The sequence below is a fragment of the Pezoporus occidentalis genome, unplaced genomic scaffold, assembly GCF_034315485.1.
Source record: "Pezoporus occidentalis ecotype Australia unplaced genomic scaffold, CSIRO_AGI_Poc_V1 ctg19, whole genome shotgun sequence".
Lineage (NCBI taxonomy): Eukaryota > Metazoa > Chordata > Aves > Psittaciformes > Psittacidae > Pezoporus > Pezoporus occidentalis.
The window spans coordinates 5,787,852-5,807,398 of record NW_026913748.1 but is presented as its reverse complement, the minus strand read 5'-3'; the positions used below and the strand labels follow the sequence as shown (position 1 = coordinate 5,807,398).

Genomic DNA, 19,547 nt, shown 5'->3' with positions numbered 1-19,547 from the left:
CCTGTAGTTCTAAAATGGGCAGCTGAAGGTCTTCTCTGAGGCAGATGTACTGCACACAGGTGAGCTAGGCAGCCAAAACAGGGGTTCAGCAGCACTGCTGAGGTGAGCACAGCGAACCCAATGCAACCAGCAGCCCAGGTACATGATGCTCATGCTATGGGCCCACCCGCTGTAGACTGAGGTCCTCACAGCCTTTCTCACTGATGTCTTTCAGCCTTCCATCTTTCTCTTTCATCACAGGTTGGGGGCAGCCTGCTGATAGCCCGTGCCTGCCATGAAACAGGGTTCGCGGCTGCCCTAAGTCAACCCAACATTGGGCAGGGGAGAGGTCTCTCCATTCATTATCCAGGACTGTGGTACACGTTCCTGCTGTAGCACAAGTCCCGCTGTTTATCCCTTTGAGCTTAACTAGCTCATCACATAAAGCTGAGAAAAAATGCAGAGTTATAAAATGGTTAATGATGAAGAGGTGATAAAAAATCATTTTCTCATTAAGGGATTTCCTTTCAATATCTTATGACAGTAATGCACACAGCCATATCACATAGTACAACAGACACGCTCTATGGAAGAAATAATATTGCTTCCTATACAGATCTACAATTTCCTGTTTGCTTTCATAGCCCACCCTGCTTGAATAACAGCAAAAAGCCTGGAAAGAGATGGCAGGGCTGACCCATTCCGGACTCCTTCTGCCCTCATTCTTGGGAGAGCACAAATACTGGTCATTTGCTTTTATCTGGTACAGAAACCTAGAGTTTGCAGGGAAGAAAAACCCTATTTATTTTTTAATCTATTTTCTTATACAATTATTGAAATGCTATGCACAAAGTAGTTAACACTGATATGTCAAGTTTCTCGTAGGAGAAGAAAATCTATTTTCGCTTCTCCAGGATAGACCAGATCCTTCCTTTCTTCCCTCAAGCAAAAATCTTAAAGAGACAAAGCAATGCTCCAGTCAGCCACAGAGGAAAACCTCCCGTTCTTCACACCAACACCTGCTAAAATACAAGCACATAGTCTTCTCCTTTTCACTCACAAAGGGAAACGTTACCTCATCATGCAGCAGTCACCGTCACAGACTAAATTCAAGATGTCATTACTAAAAGTCCTGACCACCTATAAAGAAACTAAGAGAAAAAAGTCATCATTCAGAGAGTGGGAGAACACATATTGAACAGTGCTGTGTATTGGGTCTTAAATCTGTACATATATATACAGGCATATGCACAGAGGAAGGGGAAAGAGAGAGGAAAAAATGAGAATCCAGTAATGGGATGGTTTGCTCCAAAGCTGCTTTGCCACTCTCAAAGATATCTGGTCTAATAAGAAGTATTTCCTCCTCCTGCAAGCCTTGATTCCTTTTCTACCTAAAGTAGCCATGTCATCACTTCTGAAATGTAAAATCAAATTGCTTCTCTGAAAGCCTAGCTGAGTTCTAGAATCATGTGTACTTGAAGCAGTCCAGCTATTTGACTGCCTGCTTGTATTTGAATCACAAGTTTCGTGCGAGCTATGCAAAAAGATTAACAAATGCCTGTGAGAAAGAGAGATCTTGAAACTAATTCTGTGTGACACTCAGAAAAAAACCTTGCTCTGCTAATTGAGCAGAGCTCGTTACTTCTGAAGTAGGAAAGTTTAGCCTCAGCTTGGAGTAAAACATACGGCAGGGTATGGAAGGCAGTAGACACATTTGAACCGCTACACTTCAAAGGGCTGAGCACTGATTGATCTGTTATTATCTGAAGATGGCAGCTGCTCAAAGGCAGAAATAAACTGCAAAAGTTTTGAGTTTCAAGCTTAAACGTGGGGTTCTAAAGAGTTTAGCTTTGCACTGACTGATTAAAGTATAAGAATGCAGTAAATACAATTTAAAAGTTAAATTACCATATGGTCATAGCTAGAGGTAAATTTCAAAAGTAGCACATGTAAATAGTTTCTTGCTGTCTGAACAAATAATTCTACAGTTAAACTAAGTCATTTGGTAACTGGTACAATTGATTTCTGCTTGTAGTCAGTTACTGACTGGTTCTGCAATTCATTTAAGAAGCCCCCAGGATGAAACTCTCGATCTGCCATGCATATAATTTTCAGCTGATAAAGATTATGTTCATATGGTTAAAAGCAAAACAAACAACAACCAAAAAAACCGCCAGCCACCAGGTTCTGGTAGCTGTTAAAGGAAATTGCCATCTTAAATGAAGGAGTGTTGCAAAACCTGGAATCAAGTTTGGCATCTTTAATCCAGTGTGCATCTGCACTGGAAGAGCTTTGGAGAGATGGAGAGCAATCCATGTAGACCATAGCCCCTTCAAGTGCAGGCAACATTCTGTTTAGGCAAGTAGGAATTGAACTTTGGAATTACCAGGAGCAATGGTGCAGTGAAAGATTGGACTGGACTGGAAAAATCCTAATTATCATCCATTTTGCTTGTTACCAAATAGCTTTCAGGTCTATGCAGGCTACAGTAAGTTTCTCTTTGGTGAATTCTTCCCAGTGAAAGTTCCTGTGGTTTTGCTTTCACTTTCAACTATGGCCAAGAGTCAGAAATAGTACAAGCAGGAGAGGAAAACTTCTTGGCCTTAGTACCATTGTCCTGTGATCTTTAGGAGACAGAGCAATCCAATATCCATAGGATGATCTCTCTTTTTCAATTGGGATATAGTATTTCAAGTTTAGCCCACAACCCCCTAATAAACCTGCTTCCTGTTGCATTCATGGAGTATGCTAAATATTAGCCCTGAAAATTCAACCTCTCAGTTTTTACAAAGCGATATCAAGAAGAAGATATCATATGGCAAGCGCTGCTTGGTGGATCCCCATGGATGCACATTTCCCATCCCTGACACAGATGGCAAATAACACAGAATCCTCCATGACCCATTTTCAGATCCATTTGTTACCTGTTTCATATGCCTGTGTAAAATGGGCAATTTCAAGCTGAGAAAAAGCTTCCCATAGTTGTTACTGGATTAGAGGGAATCTCTTTTTCAGCTCATACAACAAATGCATTTTCTGCCTTCAAAGAGTCCCAAGTTAAGCCTTAGTCTATGGACAGGATTGTACAGAGTCTTTGAACCCCTGTAATGGGTGGAACATCCACAATTTGACAGGGGAGAGGCATCCAGCAAATGGTGCAGAGTGACTTGGGCTTGGTAATTGCAGTTTAAAGGTCAGGGACAATACAAAGGTAGGACAAGTCCCAGAAATGAGAATAACCAGACTCTTCACCTGCAGAGAAGAGGAGGCAATGGCATAGGCTGCTGAAGTTGCCCACTCCAGTGGACTCACTCATGAGTGGAGGAGATCAGCACTTCCCATTTTTGTGGGCATGATTCAGGTGTGAATAGCCCCATGATGGAATGGGGAGTGGAAGAGAGAAAGCATTTTTCTTTCCTCATTGAACATGGATCTGCACTTTTCCTCCTCTAGAAGCATTGAGAAATCTTCCCAAATTCCAAGAGTTCTCAGTCTTGCCCTTGCCTAAAAAATTGTTTTTATTGCAGCAGAGCAAGGGAAAAGTGCAGCATATAGGGCTTGAGTCATAAGAGTTATCAGTTGTAACATTCATCTATTTAATGATGATTAAGTACAAGACAGTTTAAGTTGATTTTTTATGTATTTCACGGAAATCAGCTAATGGCTCAGAACCACAAAAATTAAAAAGGGAAAACGCAACTCAAGATAGTCTCATTTTTGACTGAGCAAATGAGGTACTCTTAGATGACCCAACATTGTTTTTGCTTATAGCGCATAGGCCTGGACTACATTAGTACTATACATGGCACATTATTTCTGAGTACAAGCAGGTCAGAATGGGTGTGAGGCTGTTTAAAGCAGGGATCTTACTAGAGAGAAGTTGCTTTAAAAGGGTATCTTTCCTGAGAAATGGGCATTAGTAGCTCAGACTTCATACACTTCCTATGAGGGTTATGCAAGGGCATGTGTAAATTGTCACATGGCTGCAAAGTTGGATGCTGAGCTGCTGAGGGCACTGGAGTCAAACACAGCATAAGAAACATTCGAGCACAGCACTCTGGTCAATATTTAGTGGTTGGGATTCATATTGCTCCTGCAGGGAGGCACTGGATTCAGAAGAAGAATCTGATTTTGGAGAGACAAAGGAGGCATTTTCAGCTTGGATTGATCTGAATCAGTTTAATTTGACCTTATATCCAGCCTTCAATGTTGGATATATGTTCCTCAATGTAATTCTCTCTTGGAAGTTTATATGTCAAAATAATAACAGAGATTAAATACCCCAAGTCTGTTCCTTATTCAGATTCAGTTGGTTTTATTTTCTGGGCATCTCTGAGCTGGAATTCAGTAGCAGTTACCTCCTAAAAGTAGCTGATTTATATGTAAGATCTTCTGGCATCACCAGTTTCAATTGAAATGCAGTCACTGCAAATGGTCTGATAAAATCAGACAGTCGGATAAAAATCAGGAAATCTCTACATTTATTCTCTGATTACTGAGCAAGCTCAATTTCACCATGGTGAAGCAGAGGCCAGTGATTACGATTACTTTTCTTTCCTTTCATCTACTTTTTAATATTTGGGTTTAAGATGGAAAATTACAAATTAATAAATCTGCACCAAGTCCAATCAAGGATCTGTATAATAATATCATTCATATCTCTATGACGAGCAACAGCTGGAATACATTTTGGCAAAAATATTAAAGTCTAGATTGTAGAATAAGCCACATGGAGTCACTGCAATTTGAGGAGGGGAAAAGTTTCCATAAAAGCCACTGGGAAAGGAATACGATTTTTATTATTATTATTTTATTTTTTTCTTTTATTCTTTTTTTCCAGGTGACTTCTTTGGGTTTTACTTTTTCAGGCAGCTACAGTTTTATTTTTCAGTGCTTAACTTTCTAGTGCTCCCGTTGAACAAACACTCCAGATAAAACAACACATCCATCAGCCACTCCAGGTACTGCTTCTTCTCACTAGTCCTCTTACGCCAAGGTGTACCGAGGAGTTCTGTATATGTTTAAGCAAAGATAAGTTCTCAAGCACAATTACAACAACCTAGGCCAACACTGGTGCTATGCTGGCTGGAAAACTATCATGCAGGTCTGCTTTTCACCTGCAGACATCACCATGTGCTGGCTGCTGTCTTCCCAAGGCGTTTGAGATATTCACAGACAGCTAATAGATCAGTTAAAAATCAAAGCAATAAAACCCTGTGCTGCTTCTCAGAGGAAACAATTTGAAAGCTTGATTGAGGAGGACAGTATCAGGAGGAAGGGGGATGGAGAAGGAGGCATGGGGATGACTGGAGTAGCTTTTCAGTGCTCCCTTTTCCCTTTCCATTGTTTCCACAGACCACACATCTATCCTACTGGTAGCAGAATAAGTTGGACCTTCCCCAGTGATCTTTGCTTTTCAGCACTCTTACAACTCTGAAATATGTTGCAATGCTAGAGGAATGTTTAATAAAAATATTAAGCCCATTCTAAATGAGAACAATTATCTAGGTATGGAAGCACCAAAAGGACCAGTAGAAATGCTGTGAGAATGCTAAGTGCAGATGTCAGCTACGTCATCGAGATGCCGGTACATCTAGGTGCAACTTACCAGGACCTCCCTAAACTGAAGATAGACTACACCCAGCGTAAAACAGAAGACAGAATATAAATCAGTAACCTAAAGAAATGATGCAAGGAAGAAAAGAATAGGCTCAGGGCCATCAAATACCCAGGTAAGGGGAGAAAAATAAATCCTAATCCAGGGATGGAGCAGGATGAAGTGCACATGAGGGTGTGGGAGCATGTGCAAATCCTGTTTTGTTTCGAGTAAAATCACCTTTCTGTCCTACATTAGCTCACATTGAACTTTGTTACATTTTTACTGCAGTGTTGCAAAATTAGTTTTGGGGCTACAAACCTGGCAACGCTGGAGTTATGGGCTGTACATGCCTGCAATGCTAACACACCTTTTATCCATATGAATGCAAACTCCGGGCTTGTCTGAAATGCTCTGGGGGGACATATGTGTGATTTTCTCAGTTTTCCTGAAGGCGAGTGCACATGTATGAGCTCAGGATCTTCAGCTCCTCCTGCTAACAGGAACCACAGGACTTTCTCCTTTCAGTCTCTCTCCAAGGAGATGAGTCTCTCTTGCTTTCTTATGCCCGCTCCCACTCCCTTCATGTGTTTCAGCTGATTTCTCCTGATTGCACTCCAGCTTTCTTTTCAGTCAGTAGGAACTTGTAACCTTTGAGTTTCTATTGCTAAACAATTGAGAAAACAAGTTACTGAGCTTTGCCTAGTTGAGAGCTTGCAGAATTTCCCATGGCTCCAGCCCAAAGCCAAAAGTCATCTGCAGTTCAGCTGAAACACTTTTAAGATCCCTGCAGTAGGAGTCTGGAAGCTTTCCGGACTGCGTTTGGAGCCTGGAAGGTGTAGAAATCAAAATAAACCACAGTTTGAGAGCAAATCTAGCGTGGTCGCTGTTACTAACCCTGCTTAGCAACACCTCTCCGTAGGGTTTCTGTCCTCTCTAGCTGAGCCATCCCAGCACATTACACCTGCCCTTTTCTTCCATTCCTGGGGCACCACATTAAATTCAGTGGCCTGGTTTGAGGTTCATCTGACCTCACTGCCACATCCTAGATCCTTCCTAGTTTTTTTCTGCAGGCTGTCTAAAGGCTTTCAGAGATGCTCCATGGCTCAGCATATCTTATTACTGAGTTCATGCCACAGCTCTGCTCCTCAGGCACAAGGCAACCTTTTCTTTTGTAGATGAGAGGTCACGTACGCTGAGACAGAACTTCCCTGGAAGCTGCTTCAAGAATAATGAGTGATTCCCCACAAGACCCAAGGATTTTTGTGACCCTTATCGTCATCATCTGAGCGCAAGAAGACCAACACTCTCCAGTGTAAACAAAAAGGATAATAACAGCAAACAAACCACTCCATCAAACCACAATACACCTCTGTACTCTTAATCCTTCCTTGGGAGAAGATGGAGAGAAAAAAATCATTACCAGAGTCAACATCATTTATGTAACTACTGCTTAACCACATCTGTTGATAAAAAGGGTAAAAACATACAAAGCTTGTGCTGAATGGTTTTATAAGGGAAAGGACTGGAGAGGAGCCTGAAGGAGGACTCGGCTACAGCCCAATTTCAGTGAAGTGCTGCAAAGATCCACGCTTTGTAATTTGGGCCTATTTCTAGTTATCTCTGCATTTAAATAGACTGACAGTTGTGAAGAAAAGTAAAATCCTAAAGATGGGGCTAGTCTTTTTTGGCATGAGGCTGCTGTCTGCCATGGGAAATTAATCCATGCTAAGCTGCAGTAGGCTGAGCTGCAAAGTTTGTATTCGTGTCACTGAGACTGCTTATACTCACTGATTGTCTATAAACTCTTATTAGTCAGACTTGACAGTGGGTGACACCTTGATGAAAAGAATAGCCTATGGATCACCGGCCATTCAATAACAGTTTATAAAAATGATATTAAATGAGCCATTTTTCCTAAGGCCACATACCAAAATATTTTGGGGTGATGAATGAAACGATACTGAGGGCTTTTTTTTTTTTTGCTTTTTGAGAAGGGGATTAGAAGGTTCCCAAGTGTTTTGTCACTGAAATAACCACATCTGTCAGCTAAAATGGTGGCACTATTATATTCAGTTTCTAGAAAGAGTTCCTCAGACTCTGAGGTCTTGGACACCTCCCAAAAGATTTGCTCTCTGGACAGTAGAAGCAGAATGAAATGAGAGGGAAAAAATAGCTCACAGCCGCAGCATTTTCACTCTATTCCAAATATCCCGTGGTTCAAAATGTTGATGAGAACAGACGGGCTCATGAGGGGTGGCTTGACAGGAATCACATTCCAATTTCCTTCATAAAACTTTGCAAGCTTTTCTCTCTCCAGTGGCCACCTTGCCGTTGTTACCTTTTGAGGGCCCACACAATCCTCCCTGTGAGGAAAAGCTATCCCAAGGCATTTCCTCTTTCCTTTTGCAAGACGCAGTCGGAGGATCCCATTAAGTTCTTTAATTTGTTTAACTGGCTTCTAATTTTGCAGACTCCCGTCATGCCATAAAAGTGACTGATGAATGACAGAGCCCTGCTAGGTTTTGCTGGGATGTAATGTGAGCTCCCAGGGCTGGAAACAATAAACCTCAATTTTCTGAGGACTGGGACATGCCAGCCCTGACTCCGCCACACCCTTTCATTTTGTTAGCTCTAGTTCAGCGAGTTAGGGACGGATTTTCTTACATTTCCTATCATTATGAGCCCTTTGTTCACAAAAGTAGGAGAGGATCCTCCGAGTATCTTAAGGTCATTTCAGAAGAGAGTTGATGAGTGCTGTGCCGGGGACTTGCTCTGCATGTACGGGAGCCAGCGTACGGGTTGCATAACAACACAGCAAAGGCTCATATAGAGCAGCTCGGAAGTGAGAAGAATTCCGGATTAATCAAAAGGCAGCCTCTCCCCTCCCACACTGACCTTCTCTGGAGCTGCCCCTCTCTCCATCTATCTGTGCATTTTCAGAGGACTGTCAGCTGAAAAGAACAAAGAAACATTGGAGTTCGCCTTTCAACTGTCATTGTCGCATGCTGGTTTTGGAAACTAAGTGACGAGATGTTCATGCCACGTTTCAGCTCACTGTGATTAACACAGTCAGGCTGTGCCGGAAGAGAAGCTTCTTCAAAACTCAATACTGTTTCCTTAGCAGTATAAGTAAAACCTGATCAGACTTGACTCCCTCCTGCAGAATATCCTCCTCAACAGGCAGGCAAAGACAACTATAAACGTTTTCACCTTGTCAGGCTGCCTGTAAGTAACCTAATCAGATTTGGAACACTTTAATTCATAATGAATTGGTCCATGTGGCTGAAAGCATCGCTAAACACCTGCAGTAGTGAGCCTCCAACTGTGCAGAGGCTCCCTATTCCACCCTCCCACTGTGCCATCAGCTGCAGGGACACTGACCTCCCACCAGGACACAAGAGGCACCTGCATCCAGGCCTGGACCTTACTACAGCCTCCCACAGAGCTGTGGTCCCTCACACCTGCACAGGTAGACTCCTTGTCACAGGGGAGCAAGGCAAAGAAGTAATGGAAGCATGCAAGCCTTCCTTACTGAAGCAACAGAGGTATAGGAAGGCTAAGAGATGTGCTCAAAGCTAGAAAGGAGCTCAGGCAGAAAATATAGGCAGTAGGTGAAAACATATCTTCTCATTTCAGTGTCATCTTCTGCCCCTGAGGGCACACAAGGATTGGAACAATAATTCCCTCAACCTTTCTGAAGTTTTCTTATTGACTTTTTCAATCTTTACAGTTCAGATTTTGAAACAGGAGTGAGACAGGACTTGCTCAGGAGGCAGAATCCCATGCCTTCCCACTGATGACCTCAGGGCATTATCACCTGTAAATCAACCCTAGAGCAAAATCCCTACTGGGGAATATGATTAGGATGCCACATTGCTATAGCATCTTGCAGCAGCCTGTGTTTCTGTCACAGTCTGAGAAGCAGGAATGCATATGCCCTTACCATGACAGCATAGGAGATTTTGAGCTGGTTTTGAATAAATGATTGATAGGGCAAAGGCAACTACTGGGGAACAGGTCAAACACAGCTAATGAAAAAAAGCAGACCCAGTTGTCATCCTGTTAATAGAGTAGTGTTTAGCAATAGCTTGTGCATTGTAAGGCTTAAGGTTATCAGCAGAGTGGCTGCAGAGAGCTAGTTAGAATTCATTCTGCATCTGTGACTGTAATCCAACAATTTAGATGAAAACATGTACTCTGCATAGGTGCATGGCATAGACTATTACTATCCTTAATATAGCAACAGTCATAATAAATCACATATTGAGTGCGTTTGTTATTCCGAGGAAAACTTAATTATCATTTCCAAGCTGGCAGCATTTGATTTACTTTCTGCTATCTCTGAAACTGTATAATTAGTTCCCAAGTTGCAACTCCTGCAAAATCTCTGCCTTGTCAGGGGTAGGAGATGTGGAATTACAGCTGCAGCCATCGCTCTAGCAAAGATATCTTTCCCTTGAGAATATTAATTTTCAACATAAAAATTAAAAACGAGTCAAACTCCCCTAAAAAAGAGGGAATGCTTGGAAGGTGCATCTCAAGCAGCCTCCCCTCTCATTGCTGAGCTGTCTTTGGTAAAAGGAGCTCTCTAGTGCCCAGTTGTAATACTGCAGTTCAAGAAGAAGTTGCTAGGAGCATGCAACCTAATCAAATAGATGTGCAAACAGAAGGCCTAGGTCTCTTCTTTTAGGCACTCAGTGCTAACAGTAATGTGCAAAGTGCTACTTAAACATCACTATCGGCCAAACCAACACTGTACTCAAAAGTTTAAAGGCACGGTGCAGAGGTCTCCTTCATTCTCACCTGTCGTTTATTATTCCCACCTGTTTCTTAAAGGAACTTTTGCTGTGCTGATGAAAGTGACTTCTGCTTGGTCTATGGGGCAAGGATGTGTGTGCACATCTGCCAGCATCCAGGCCATGAAGAAAGGTTTACAATTTTACTGTGCTCCTCTCCAGAGGCAGCAAAGTGCCTGCCATGTGGAGATCTAAGTTCATGTGCACATACTGGTTTGAGGTAGTATACTTTGTATAAGTGAATGCCTAACTGCAGCGGATGGCTTTTAGTGCATGGGCCTGATTAAGTGAAATTGTCTCATGCTGGACCAAACAAGCCCGTGGTCACTAATCCTAGAAAGCAAATTACAAAGATGATTCGTGGATAGCATACAGAGGCAAATAGAACCTCTAGTCTTTTCTAAGTGAAGACCTTAGCATTTTGATTATTATTTAGCAGTAATTATGCAGGTTTGAGTACATGCTAAAATATCAACACATTGTCGTTACACTGCTTTTAATGCTTGCATTTTGTTTTTTCAACATATTACTGATGAGCTCACTAATATTTATAAAAAATGAATTAAAAGTCTATTTGGCTATTGCTGGATATTACAGATGGAGAATAATGACTTGACAAATTGGCAAACTGAGATTATCTGCAAATATTATGAAAGACATTGGAAGCTCTTACAAAATACACCATACTTTTAATAGCATTTTGCTATTATGATACTTTCCTTGTGGATTTTGTGGTTTAATATTGCAAGTATGAAAAACGATGCCATAGTCTAAGCTTTGCCACTGAAAAGCACCATCTTGTGTTTCTTATGCTCTGCTTCCCACAGCAAGGCTTATTCTACAGCAGAAAATAAATTAAGATGTAATAATTAACTGTGTTTTAAAGGCAAGAAACCCAACACACGGCTAAGTTGCTCACCTTTAATCATCACGAACAGTGACGGTGGATTTCCTGCAAGTTACTGCAAGCCAGAGGCTTAAACCTTTTGCCTTTAGATGGGTTTGCAGTATTTTTTAGCTTCCCCCATTACTGACCTTCCTTTTCTGAGCTCAGCTTGCAGAGAAGCTGTAGATGTAGTAGCTGAAAAACAATTTCAAAAATATAAGCTACAAACAACAAAGAATCCTGCCAGATTCAGATAAGTCATAGCAGTAATAGGTTTTTTCCTCACTTAGCACTTCAGCTCAGTATTAAAGCAATCACTCTTGATAAACGCAAAACCTATCAGTACATTATTATTTCTAAGAGTCCTATGGAAAATCTAAGATAGAGCATCCCATTTTCCCCTTTGTTTTTGCAAACCTGCAGGCATGGTGGCAATGGCATTACCGTTCTCCCAGCTTTTTTACCAAATGGAACAAATGGTTGATATGTTGGGGTGAGAAAACTACAGGAAAGTGCTTCTTGTCTCCTCAGAGAACTCTTTGTAAAGAAGTCCTCTGGTGCCTAATTTCAAGAATGTGGGTCCCTTTTCCATTGAGATTTAGGTTGGAAGGGACTGTGAAGATCCTGTTTGAACTCCTGCATTATGCAGGGTGCAGAATTTCAGCAAAATCAAAGACAAATTTCAGTTTTATTTGCAGTGTTGGGTCCTTGCAACATACAGAGCTCCCCCTCCCACTGTGCAAACAGGTGCTTGCAGCTGATCCAAACCCACCCAGAAGCTGAGCAGATGCCTCTCTGAGCCTCTTCTATGTTTAAACATGGAAATGAAGCATCAAAGCGTGTGCTTTCTGTGCTGTCCTGAATGATGGGGTTTATTTTCCTTGTTAAAACACAGTTTACACTTCTGTTCTATCACTTTTGACCTGTTTGTCGAAAGCAAGTCCAACTCTGATGTGAAATAAGGCAAATCTCAGTGCCACTGGGTCAGTTTCACTTTACATCCCAAACTGATAGCAGGCCTGGACCAGTGGCAAAGGACCAAAGAAGCTCCCAGAAGCTTGGCACATCCTTCACAACACTGGATTCCTAAATATCAGGCAGCTGCAAAAAGGATGTACCTAACCATTTGGGGTTTCATTTCTGTTTTTCTTTCTCTGCATTTATGGATAGGTGTATGGAAATCTCCATTAAATAAAAGTTTGCAAGTAGAGAAGATTATTGTAGGTTCATAAATAGTTTCAAGCTAGTAAGGTAAGCATGAAGATAATGTAAAGCTTAAGACTCTGGAGCACCCACAGCCCCTACCTGAGATCAGAGTTACAGCCTGAGGGCCACCAAAATTCAGCAGATACTTCAGAGTACAATCAGGAGTTTTGGAATGGCACTGACTGTACAGAATAAATGTTTTGATTTGGTTGAAGTGCCCCCCTGAAAGAAAAAGTATGTTTAATACAGAAATAACAAAAAGTGGCCATCTTGCTCTCTCAGCTAAGCGGCGAGATTTTACTCCCTTCAGTGAGGTACGATGTTTACTTCTGTGGAGACTTGCATCCCAATATGCAGTTATGATAAGTGTGTTGCCACACTCCTTCTGTAGATAGCACATAACCAGTATCAGAAAGTCCTAAACCAAGTACAGATGCTTTATGATTTATACTAGCTAGGAGCCACTTCACAGAGCAAGAAGAACGTGAATTGGTCTGCTTAGACGAGAACTTTGGAAAAGAAGCTCATGAGTTAAAAAACTTGCTTTCTAGTTAAAAACTAAATAATAATAATAATAAATGTAATCCAACTAACCGGTTGGTAAGTTCTCAGAATTGTGGAGGTTTTCCCTTGCCAATGGTCTAGATATAACAGCACACCCTTTAAAGCTTCTACTTTGTTTGCTTAGATTTTCCTGCTCTCATTTGGAGTTAGGATTATTGTGGGCATCACATCTGAATCCCTGTGGTCCTTGGCAGACCTCCCCCAGCCAGGGGTACTGCAGCGGCAGGGTAGATCTCCTACTGTAGGGTGGTGGGAGATGCCAAAAAGCAAAGGATCTGGCCTTGTTACCAGTGTTGGTGTTGACAGTGAGTCACCCAGCTGCCTCTGCTGAAAATTAGTCTCTCTGTCTCTCCAGTCCTAATGAATATTGATGAACTTCACAGCATCAAAAGAAGCAAAGGCAAGACAGCTGTTTGAGGGGACAAACACTTCAGTTCTGGATTGGGAAAAAAGAGGCAGACAGAGGAGTGGTTGTGATGAGCCAAGACAGCCTTCTCCCTCGTTTGTCAAAATGTGATTTACAGACACACTTCCATTCACCCCTGTGGCTGCCAGTTTCCACATCCTGTGTCCACAAATCTCTCCTGCTAATTGGATAGGCAATATGTGGGCTGCCTCCTCTATAAAAAGCTTCCCTGAACTGGGATGCTTCCCAGCTCATTTTAATAAATCATGACTGTAATTAAATTCTTTTGCTGCATATTTCTGCAATAAAGTTTGTATCATTCACTTACTGGCCTTCTTTACTGTCCAGCTTTCATCTTGTCTTGTTTCTGAAACTACCTTTCCTGCCTACTCATTTGAAGAATGCCATTTGCTTTGAATCCCTAATCTAATTCATCTGCTTTTTCCTTATCCTTGAGCCTCTCCTCATTCTGTCAGCCCCAATAGTCCCACTCATGCCTCTAGCCACTGTCCTTGCCATCAGTGACCACTTCAACTCACCCTTGATAGTTCTGCTCCATAAGGGTGTCCCACTCCCTCCAGAGCCACTTCCACCAGCATGCTGACAAGTGCATCTGAGACTACCCTTTCCAGGTGGCCAGCTAGCAAAGCGCTTATTTACACAGCAAAACCCCTTTGTTGATGGAATTTGTTCCTGTTTTCTTCTTTTGGGGAAGTCTCTGTTCTCCCTGATGGACTTTTACAGGTTTTGACACATTTACAGGGGTTATTGCAAAGCAAACAAACTAACCATCTGCAAGCAAAAGACTACCCCAGAGCTCTGCCAAAGCTGGAACTGCATTGCCCTCAGGACTGTCTGGAGACCTCCAAGTCTTGTAGTGAGGGGACATACAGCCCCTGAAACACTTGCGCTGGTTGCTGTGAGAAGTCAGAAGGTTAGGTTCGACAAAGTTCCTCATAGATGTTATTTCCCTTTTACGCAGGCAGAACGTGGGGAGGAAGCCCTGGGCTGGATGCTCACCCTCCTTTTGGGTTAGGGGAAGGGACAAGGCTTTGAAGAGCCATACCAATTAGGCTGGCAGCTGGAGTACCAGCTATCTACCTGAAGCCTAGAGCCATCTCAGGGCAAACACAGCTCTCTCAATAAAGGGCCAGTAATGCCAGTCATGACGGGCAGGCACTGCTTTGCCTAAGCAACCTTTTTAATTATTTGTTTTGCAGACTTACCTGGTCAGAAGCAAAAGGTCCATGCATTTGGAAATCCTTCCTAGTTTCTGCATAGGAGCAGATAGGACACAGGAGTCCCAACACTAAGCTTTAAATCTCATCACAAAACCTGTCTTGGTTTTCATTTTCTTAAAGGTCCTGTCAATCCTAGCGTCCAGAGGGGATAGGACTGATGTTAGGAGCCATGACATCACAAAGAAGAAATGAATTAATTGAGAAGCTGGATGGGATGTATGGGTCATATAAAACAGTGTAAGCATCCAGTCTTTTCCTTGCTTTGAAACAGCCAGTGTTTCAAAGACACGGATATGTGAAGCAGCATCTTATTTTGTTCTTCTTCAGAAAACTTATGAACTTCCTTCTATTTAAGGGACATTTGTGTAAATGCCATTTTTAAAAGGCAGAGTCCTTTGTCTTTCCTTGCCTCAAAAGCATCATGTAAAAAGTTTTAATGTGTAAGACTATAATGTAGGGTTGGTTTTACACTGACGGTTTCAGATTCAAAATAGATTGAGATATGCCTCTTCTTTGCATAACTCCAAGCTCAGCTTCAAACATATAAGTGGGAAAAATTAACATTAAAATGAATCCTTAAACTGCAATTACTTGGAAGATGCAGAGCATGAAGCATCCAAATGGCTCTCACTCAGTGACCCAGTTAAAACATACAGATCAGAGAACGTGGAGGCTCTGCCCTGCTCGCAGCTTAACTCTGCTGTTTGTACTCTAATGCAACACAAAGAAGCAAATAGATGTCCAAAACACTAATGTATTCCCATTAGGCTGTGATCTTCCTCAGGTCTTATGAGGGAACAGGAAAATACTTGAGATTACAGGGGAGGTTTACAGAGATGTGCCAAGGTTTTGTATTATCGTTAGTAATATGGTGTAAGTACCCTTTAAACTGGCATTGAAAATACAGCTGCTGTGACATGATATTATGAAATAAAGATGTATTATATCAGATGAAAGAGAAGGTACCAGGAGGCCCCTGGTATTTTCTACTATGTAAAAATGGCTTTGTTGAGAGAGGCACTGTTGAAAGTGTCATCTATAGACTAAGCAGACAGAAAATTAATTCCTTTTTTCTCTATTTATTAGGAAAGGCATATTCTGAATACACTAAGTAATGGAGTGAGCAAATACAAAGCTTTACAGTGCTGTGTCAGTATGAAAGGAGGGTGTCCTTGCCCTGCAAAAGGGTAGCAGAGCACACAGTCAGTGTGAAGGACTTCATGAATCTTTGTCCTCGAGATCCCCAGGTTGCTCAACCCCCTGTAAGAAAGTTTACAGACCATTACCAAGGAAGCAGAAGTGACAAAGCTGTCATCTTTCCTCCTCATTTTTGTCTCTTTCTGACCAGCCTTGCTATTTTTAAGGGAAAGTGCGGGCATGAGGAAAGCTTACAGCCATCGTAACAGCCCTGGCAGAGGAATGCAGGCAAGGAAGGATTCCAGGAACTGCAGGACCTGTCAGTGAGAACCAAAGGAATAACCTCATCAGCTGGCAGCAAGAGCAAAGGCTTGTTTTTTGTGTGGGTTATCTACTAGGGGAAAAGGAGCAGGATGTATTTGGCAAACATGTATGCTCTCAGTGCAATAACACGTCATGGCTGCATTCCCCTGCTTTTCACTCCTGCCTTCAGGTTTCATTTCTTCTTTCCTTCCATATTCATTTGCAGCTGCTGGACAGGGTCTGAAGGAAGCCTAGTGCAGTAGCCACAAGCGTGACCTTTCCTGTACCACAGACAGAGTGAGCTGTGGCTGAGATAAGCAGCTTGATATTCTCCAGGCATCTCTGCTGCAGCTCTCCTGCTGACCTCATCTGGGGATTAATGCCAACACCTCCCAACAGCTCCTGGTCAAAGAGCTTGTGCTCTCCTCCCTCTGCTCTGCAAAGCAGGCTCTTGCAGTGCACCTTTTAACTGCCTTTGGAAACAACAAATTGTCTGCCCACTGATGTCCACATGGGAATGCATTCATCACCTTCATCTTATGAGGTAGTTTGAAAGTGTTCCCACCTCTCCTCCAGCCAAGGGCTTCCCCTTTTTGGTTGGATCAGAACCACACAAGCAGCTAATCTGATGTTTGGCATGGGTGAGGTGACCAGAGGGTTCTTCAGGGGAGCAGAGACATGCAGTGGGGCACAATGGCTCACTGGGAACCTGACAGCGCACTTCCACAACCCCTCCTTTTCAGTAACTTCTGATCTCAGTAGGCATGTTCCACAGTCTTGTCTGCTATTCCAGGGGCTGGAAGACAAGTGAAGGAGCGTGAACCCCCAATGTGGGAACAGGAATGGTAGCAGGTCTCTTGTTTTGCTTCCAAAATCGGTTTTGGGGATCAAATGTCAATTATGATTACAAGGCAAAATGAGTACACCTCATATAAAATGTACCTTTAATGCTGTAAAGCAAAGGGTCACATCTGAAAGCTCTCATTTCTGTAAAGAGTTAACTTCCTGGCCTCCCAAGTGCTGAACAGAGAACAGCCACCACTTCCCTCGGCTTGCTGGCTGTACTGGTATGAAAGCACCCCATGTCTGATGTGTTTAGAAATGAAGCATTCTTGACTCATGTTTAGCTTGATGTCCATCAAGACCTCTAGGCCCTTTTAGGCTAATCTGATGTCTAGTCAGCCAGCCCACTACTTGTACTGTTGTTATTATTTCCCAGGTGCAGGACTTTGCATTCATCTTCTTGAATTTCATGATGCTTCTGCCATCCAATTTATCCAGCCTGTTCATGTCCTCCCTGGATGATGAAAGGCTGCTGCCTTTCCCTCCGGCATATCGGCTACTCCCAATATACAAAATAACTGGAAGCAACGTCATGAAGGAGGTGATAGTCACCTTAGCGGTACTGTATAAACTCAGACTGGAACAGGGCTGACAGTTATGCCTCATTCACCCTTCTACTGGAAAGCACCCTGTGCGGCTGTCCTTCACGGGTTAGTTGATGTCCTTACTTTTGAATATGAAACCAAAGGATGATGTGGTTTACAGAGGAAGCTTAGAGAATTCCTCTGAGGAGATTTTGCAAGGACTGGTAGAATTAAGGGGTGTTTTTATCTCTACCTCCAGCCCCAGAAATCAAAATTATTAGCATCAGCCCAAAGCATGAAGCACATCATCTAATCTGGGGAAAAAAGATGCTCTTTCCTGTGACCTTAACTCAGTCATATAGGTCAGGCAGCAAAAATGATCTGCTTAAAATAACATCTAAGCTGAGCTTCACTGCTCCTTTATACAGGCATTTGTCCACAGGGAAAAAAAAAAAAACCAAACCACAAAGCACCAAACAGCTCCTCTTCAGAGTTGCTTATTCATTCCAACAAAGTGACAACAGCTAAGTAGCAACAAACAAGAGTTAAAGGGAAGATGATGCTACATTCTTAGCCATGCAAAACCTTAACGCTTACTGCTTTGGGTGAAGGGAAATATGTTTCCTCTCCACAAACTTTGCTGACAGCACTATATGCACCTTTCTGTTTTCACTCTAGCACACAGAGCAGCGGCTTTTACTTGGCCTATTTGGATTGCCTATCACAGCACAATGAAACACTATGCAGTAAATCAGTGCAAATCAATTCTTACATCCATTAGAAAGAGTCAAAATATATGCTTAGAAAATCCAGAGAAACTTAGAAGAAACCACCTCAAAGAGAAACATCGGGTAGCTTCCAGTGTTAAGACCTAGTGTGAGGTATGCCTGTCTATGGCAGGGGGATGGCACTAGATGATCCTAAGGTGCTTCCCAACCCAAACCATGCTATGAGTCTATGACCAAGAAGACAGGAAGAGCAACTGTGAGGACTCACCCATCTGATGGAGCGGTCTGTCCAAGGGATGGAGTCTCCTGCTGTCACTGTCCGTTCAGTAGATGGCCCTCTCTTGCAAAGGGCTCACCTCTGAGCCGAGCTTCTCTAAGCCAGCAGGCCCAACCCCATTTCCTTCATTTTCAGCAATTTTCTGGATTGAGGTCTAACACAGATATGCCCGAATTGTCCACAACAACAAACTGTCACATCAACACCAGCTGAGTTAAACTAAACGTACTTTCTACAAGCTTCCCAAAAGAGGTTTTTGAATTTGGGGAAAACAAATAAACAAGAAAATAACTCAGTGAAAGAGCCCTCAAAGCTACCTCCCCCTTCAGCTCACACAAACCTAAAGGGCTCAGAAACCTGTAATGGGCTGTAAGCAGAACACCAACCCCTTCCTGGCCAGCTCTGAATGCCTCATTGCTGGAGGTGGTGGTTGGTGATGGTACTTTACGACTTTCTTGTGAGGGCTTCTGGTCTATAGAAATCATTCCTATGGTAGAAAAAAGCTCTTCTGCTGGAGTCAGGATCAAGCAGTTTTGCTCCACTGTTTACCCTAGGCTGTTTCCCCAGAACAATCCTTTTGGGCACAGCCATTTCCTTTGGGTTCCTGCTTCCTTGGCTCTGCTTGTATATAATCTGAATATCTACCTTGTTTTCCAAAGAGCATATCTCTCTCTCCAGAGGGTGAGATAACCTGCTCATTTCTTCATTTCCACTCAGTGAGCCGTTAAATCTAGGGAACAGAATCTGTGTAGTGCAAACTCACTGAAATGCTGGCTGCTAGACCCGTCTGAAGGATACCTTTTGACCCAGCCTTGCTGCTTGGTCCACTTTATTCTTTGGATGCAATGTACAACGTGCAAGTGCTGTTGGCTTGTTATTCCTGGGACAGAAAATAATCAGCCTAACCACAGAGAAATGACACATATTGTCTTGTCAGGCACTTCTCCTCCACAACTCCTTTTGTTTCAAAAGAGTGCCAAAATGGGAAAGAAAGCCCTTATTTATCTTTCACACACGGTGAAAATGAGCCAAACCGGCAAGGATACCTGTGTTTTGTT

General features: G+C 42.6%; 1 long non-coding RNA gene across 1 annotated transcript; it reads right to left on the bottom strand.

Annotated features, from left to right (window-relative positions):
• Nucleotides 1-796: 796 nt before the first annotated feature.
• Nucleotides 797-16,607, bottom strand: LOC134162581 (uncharacterized). The gene is made up of 5 exons (XR_009964373.1): nucleotides 13,976-16,607; nucleotides 12,566-12,688; nucleotides 5,946-8,529; nucleotides 1,055-1,130; nucleotides 797-932 (listed from the first exon to the last, which is right to left on the bottom strand). It is a non-coding gene; the product is annotated as an uncharacterized LOC134162581 (long non-coding RNA).
• Nucleotides 16,608-19,547: the final 2,940 nt, after the last annotated feature.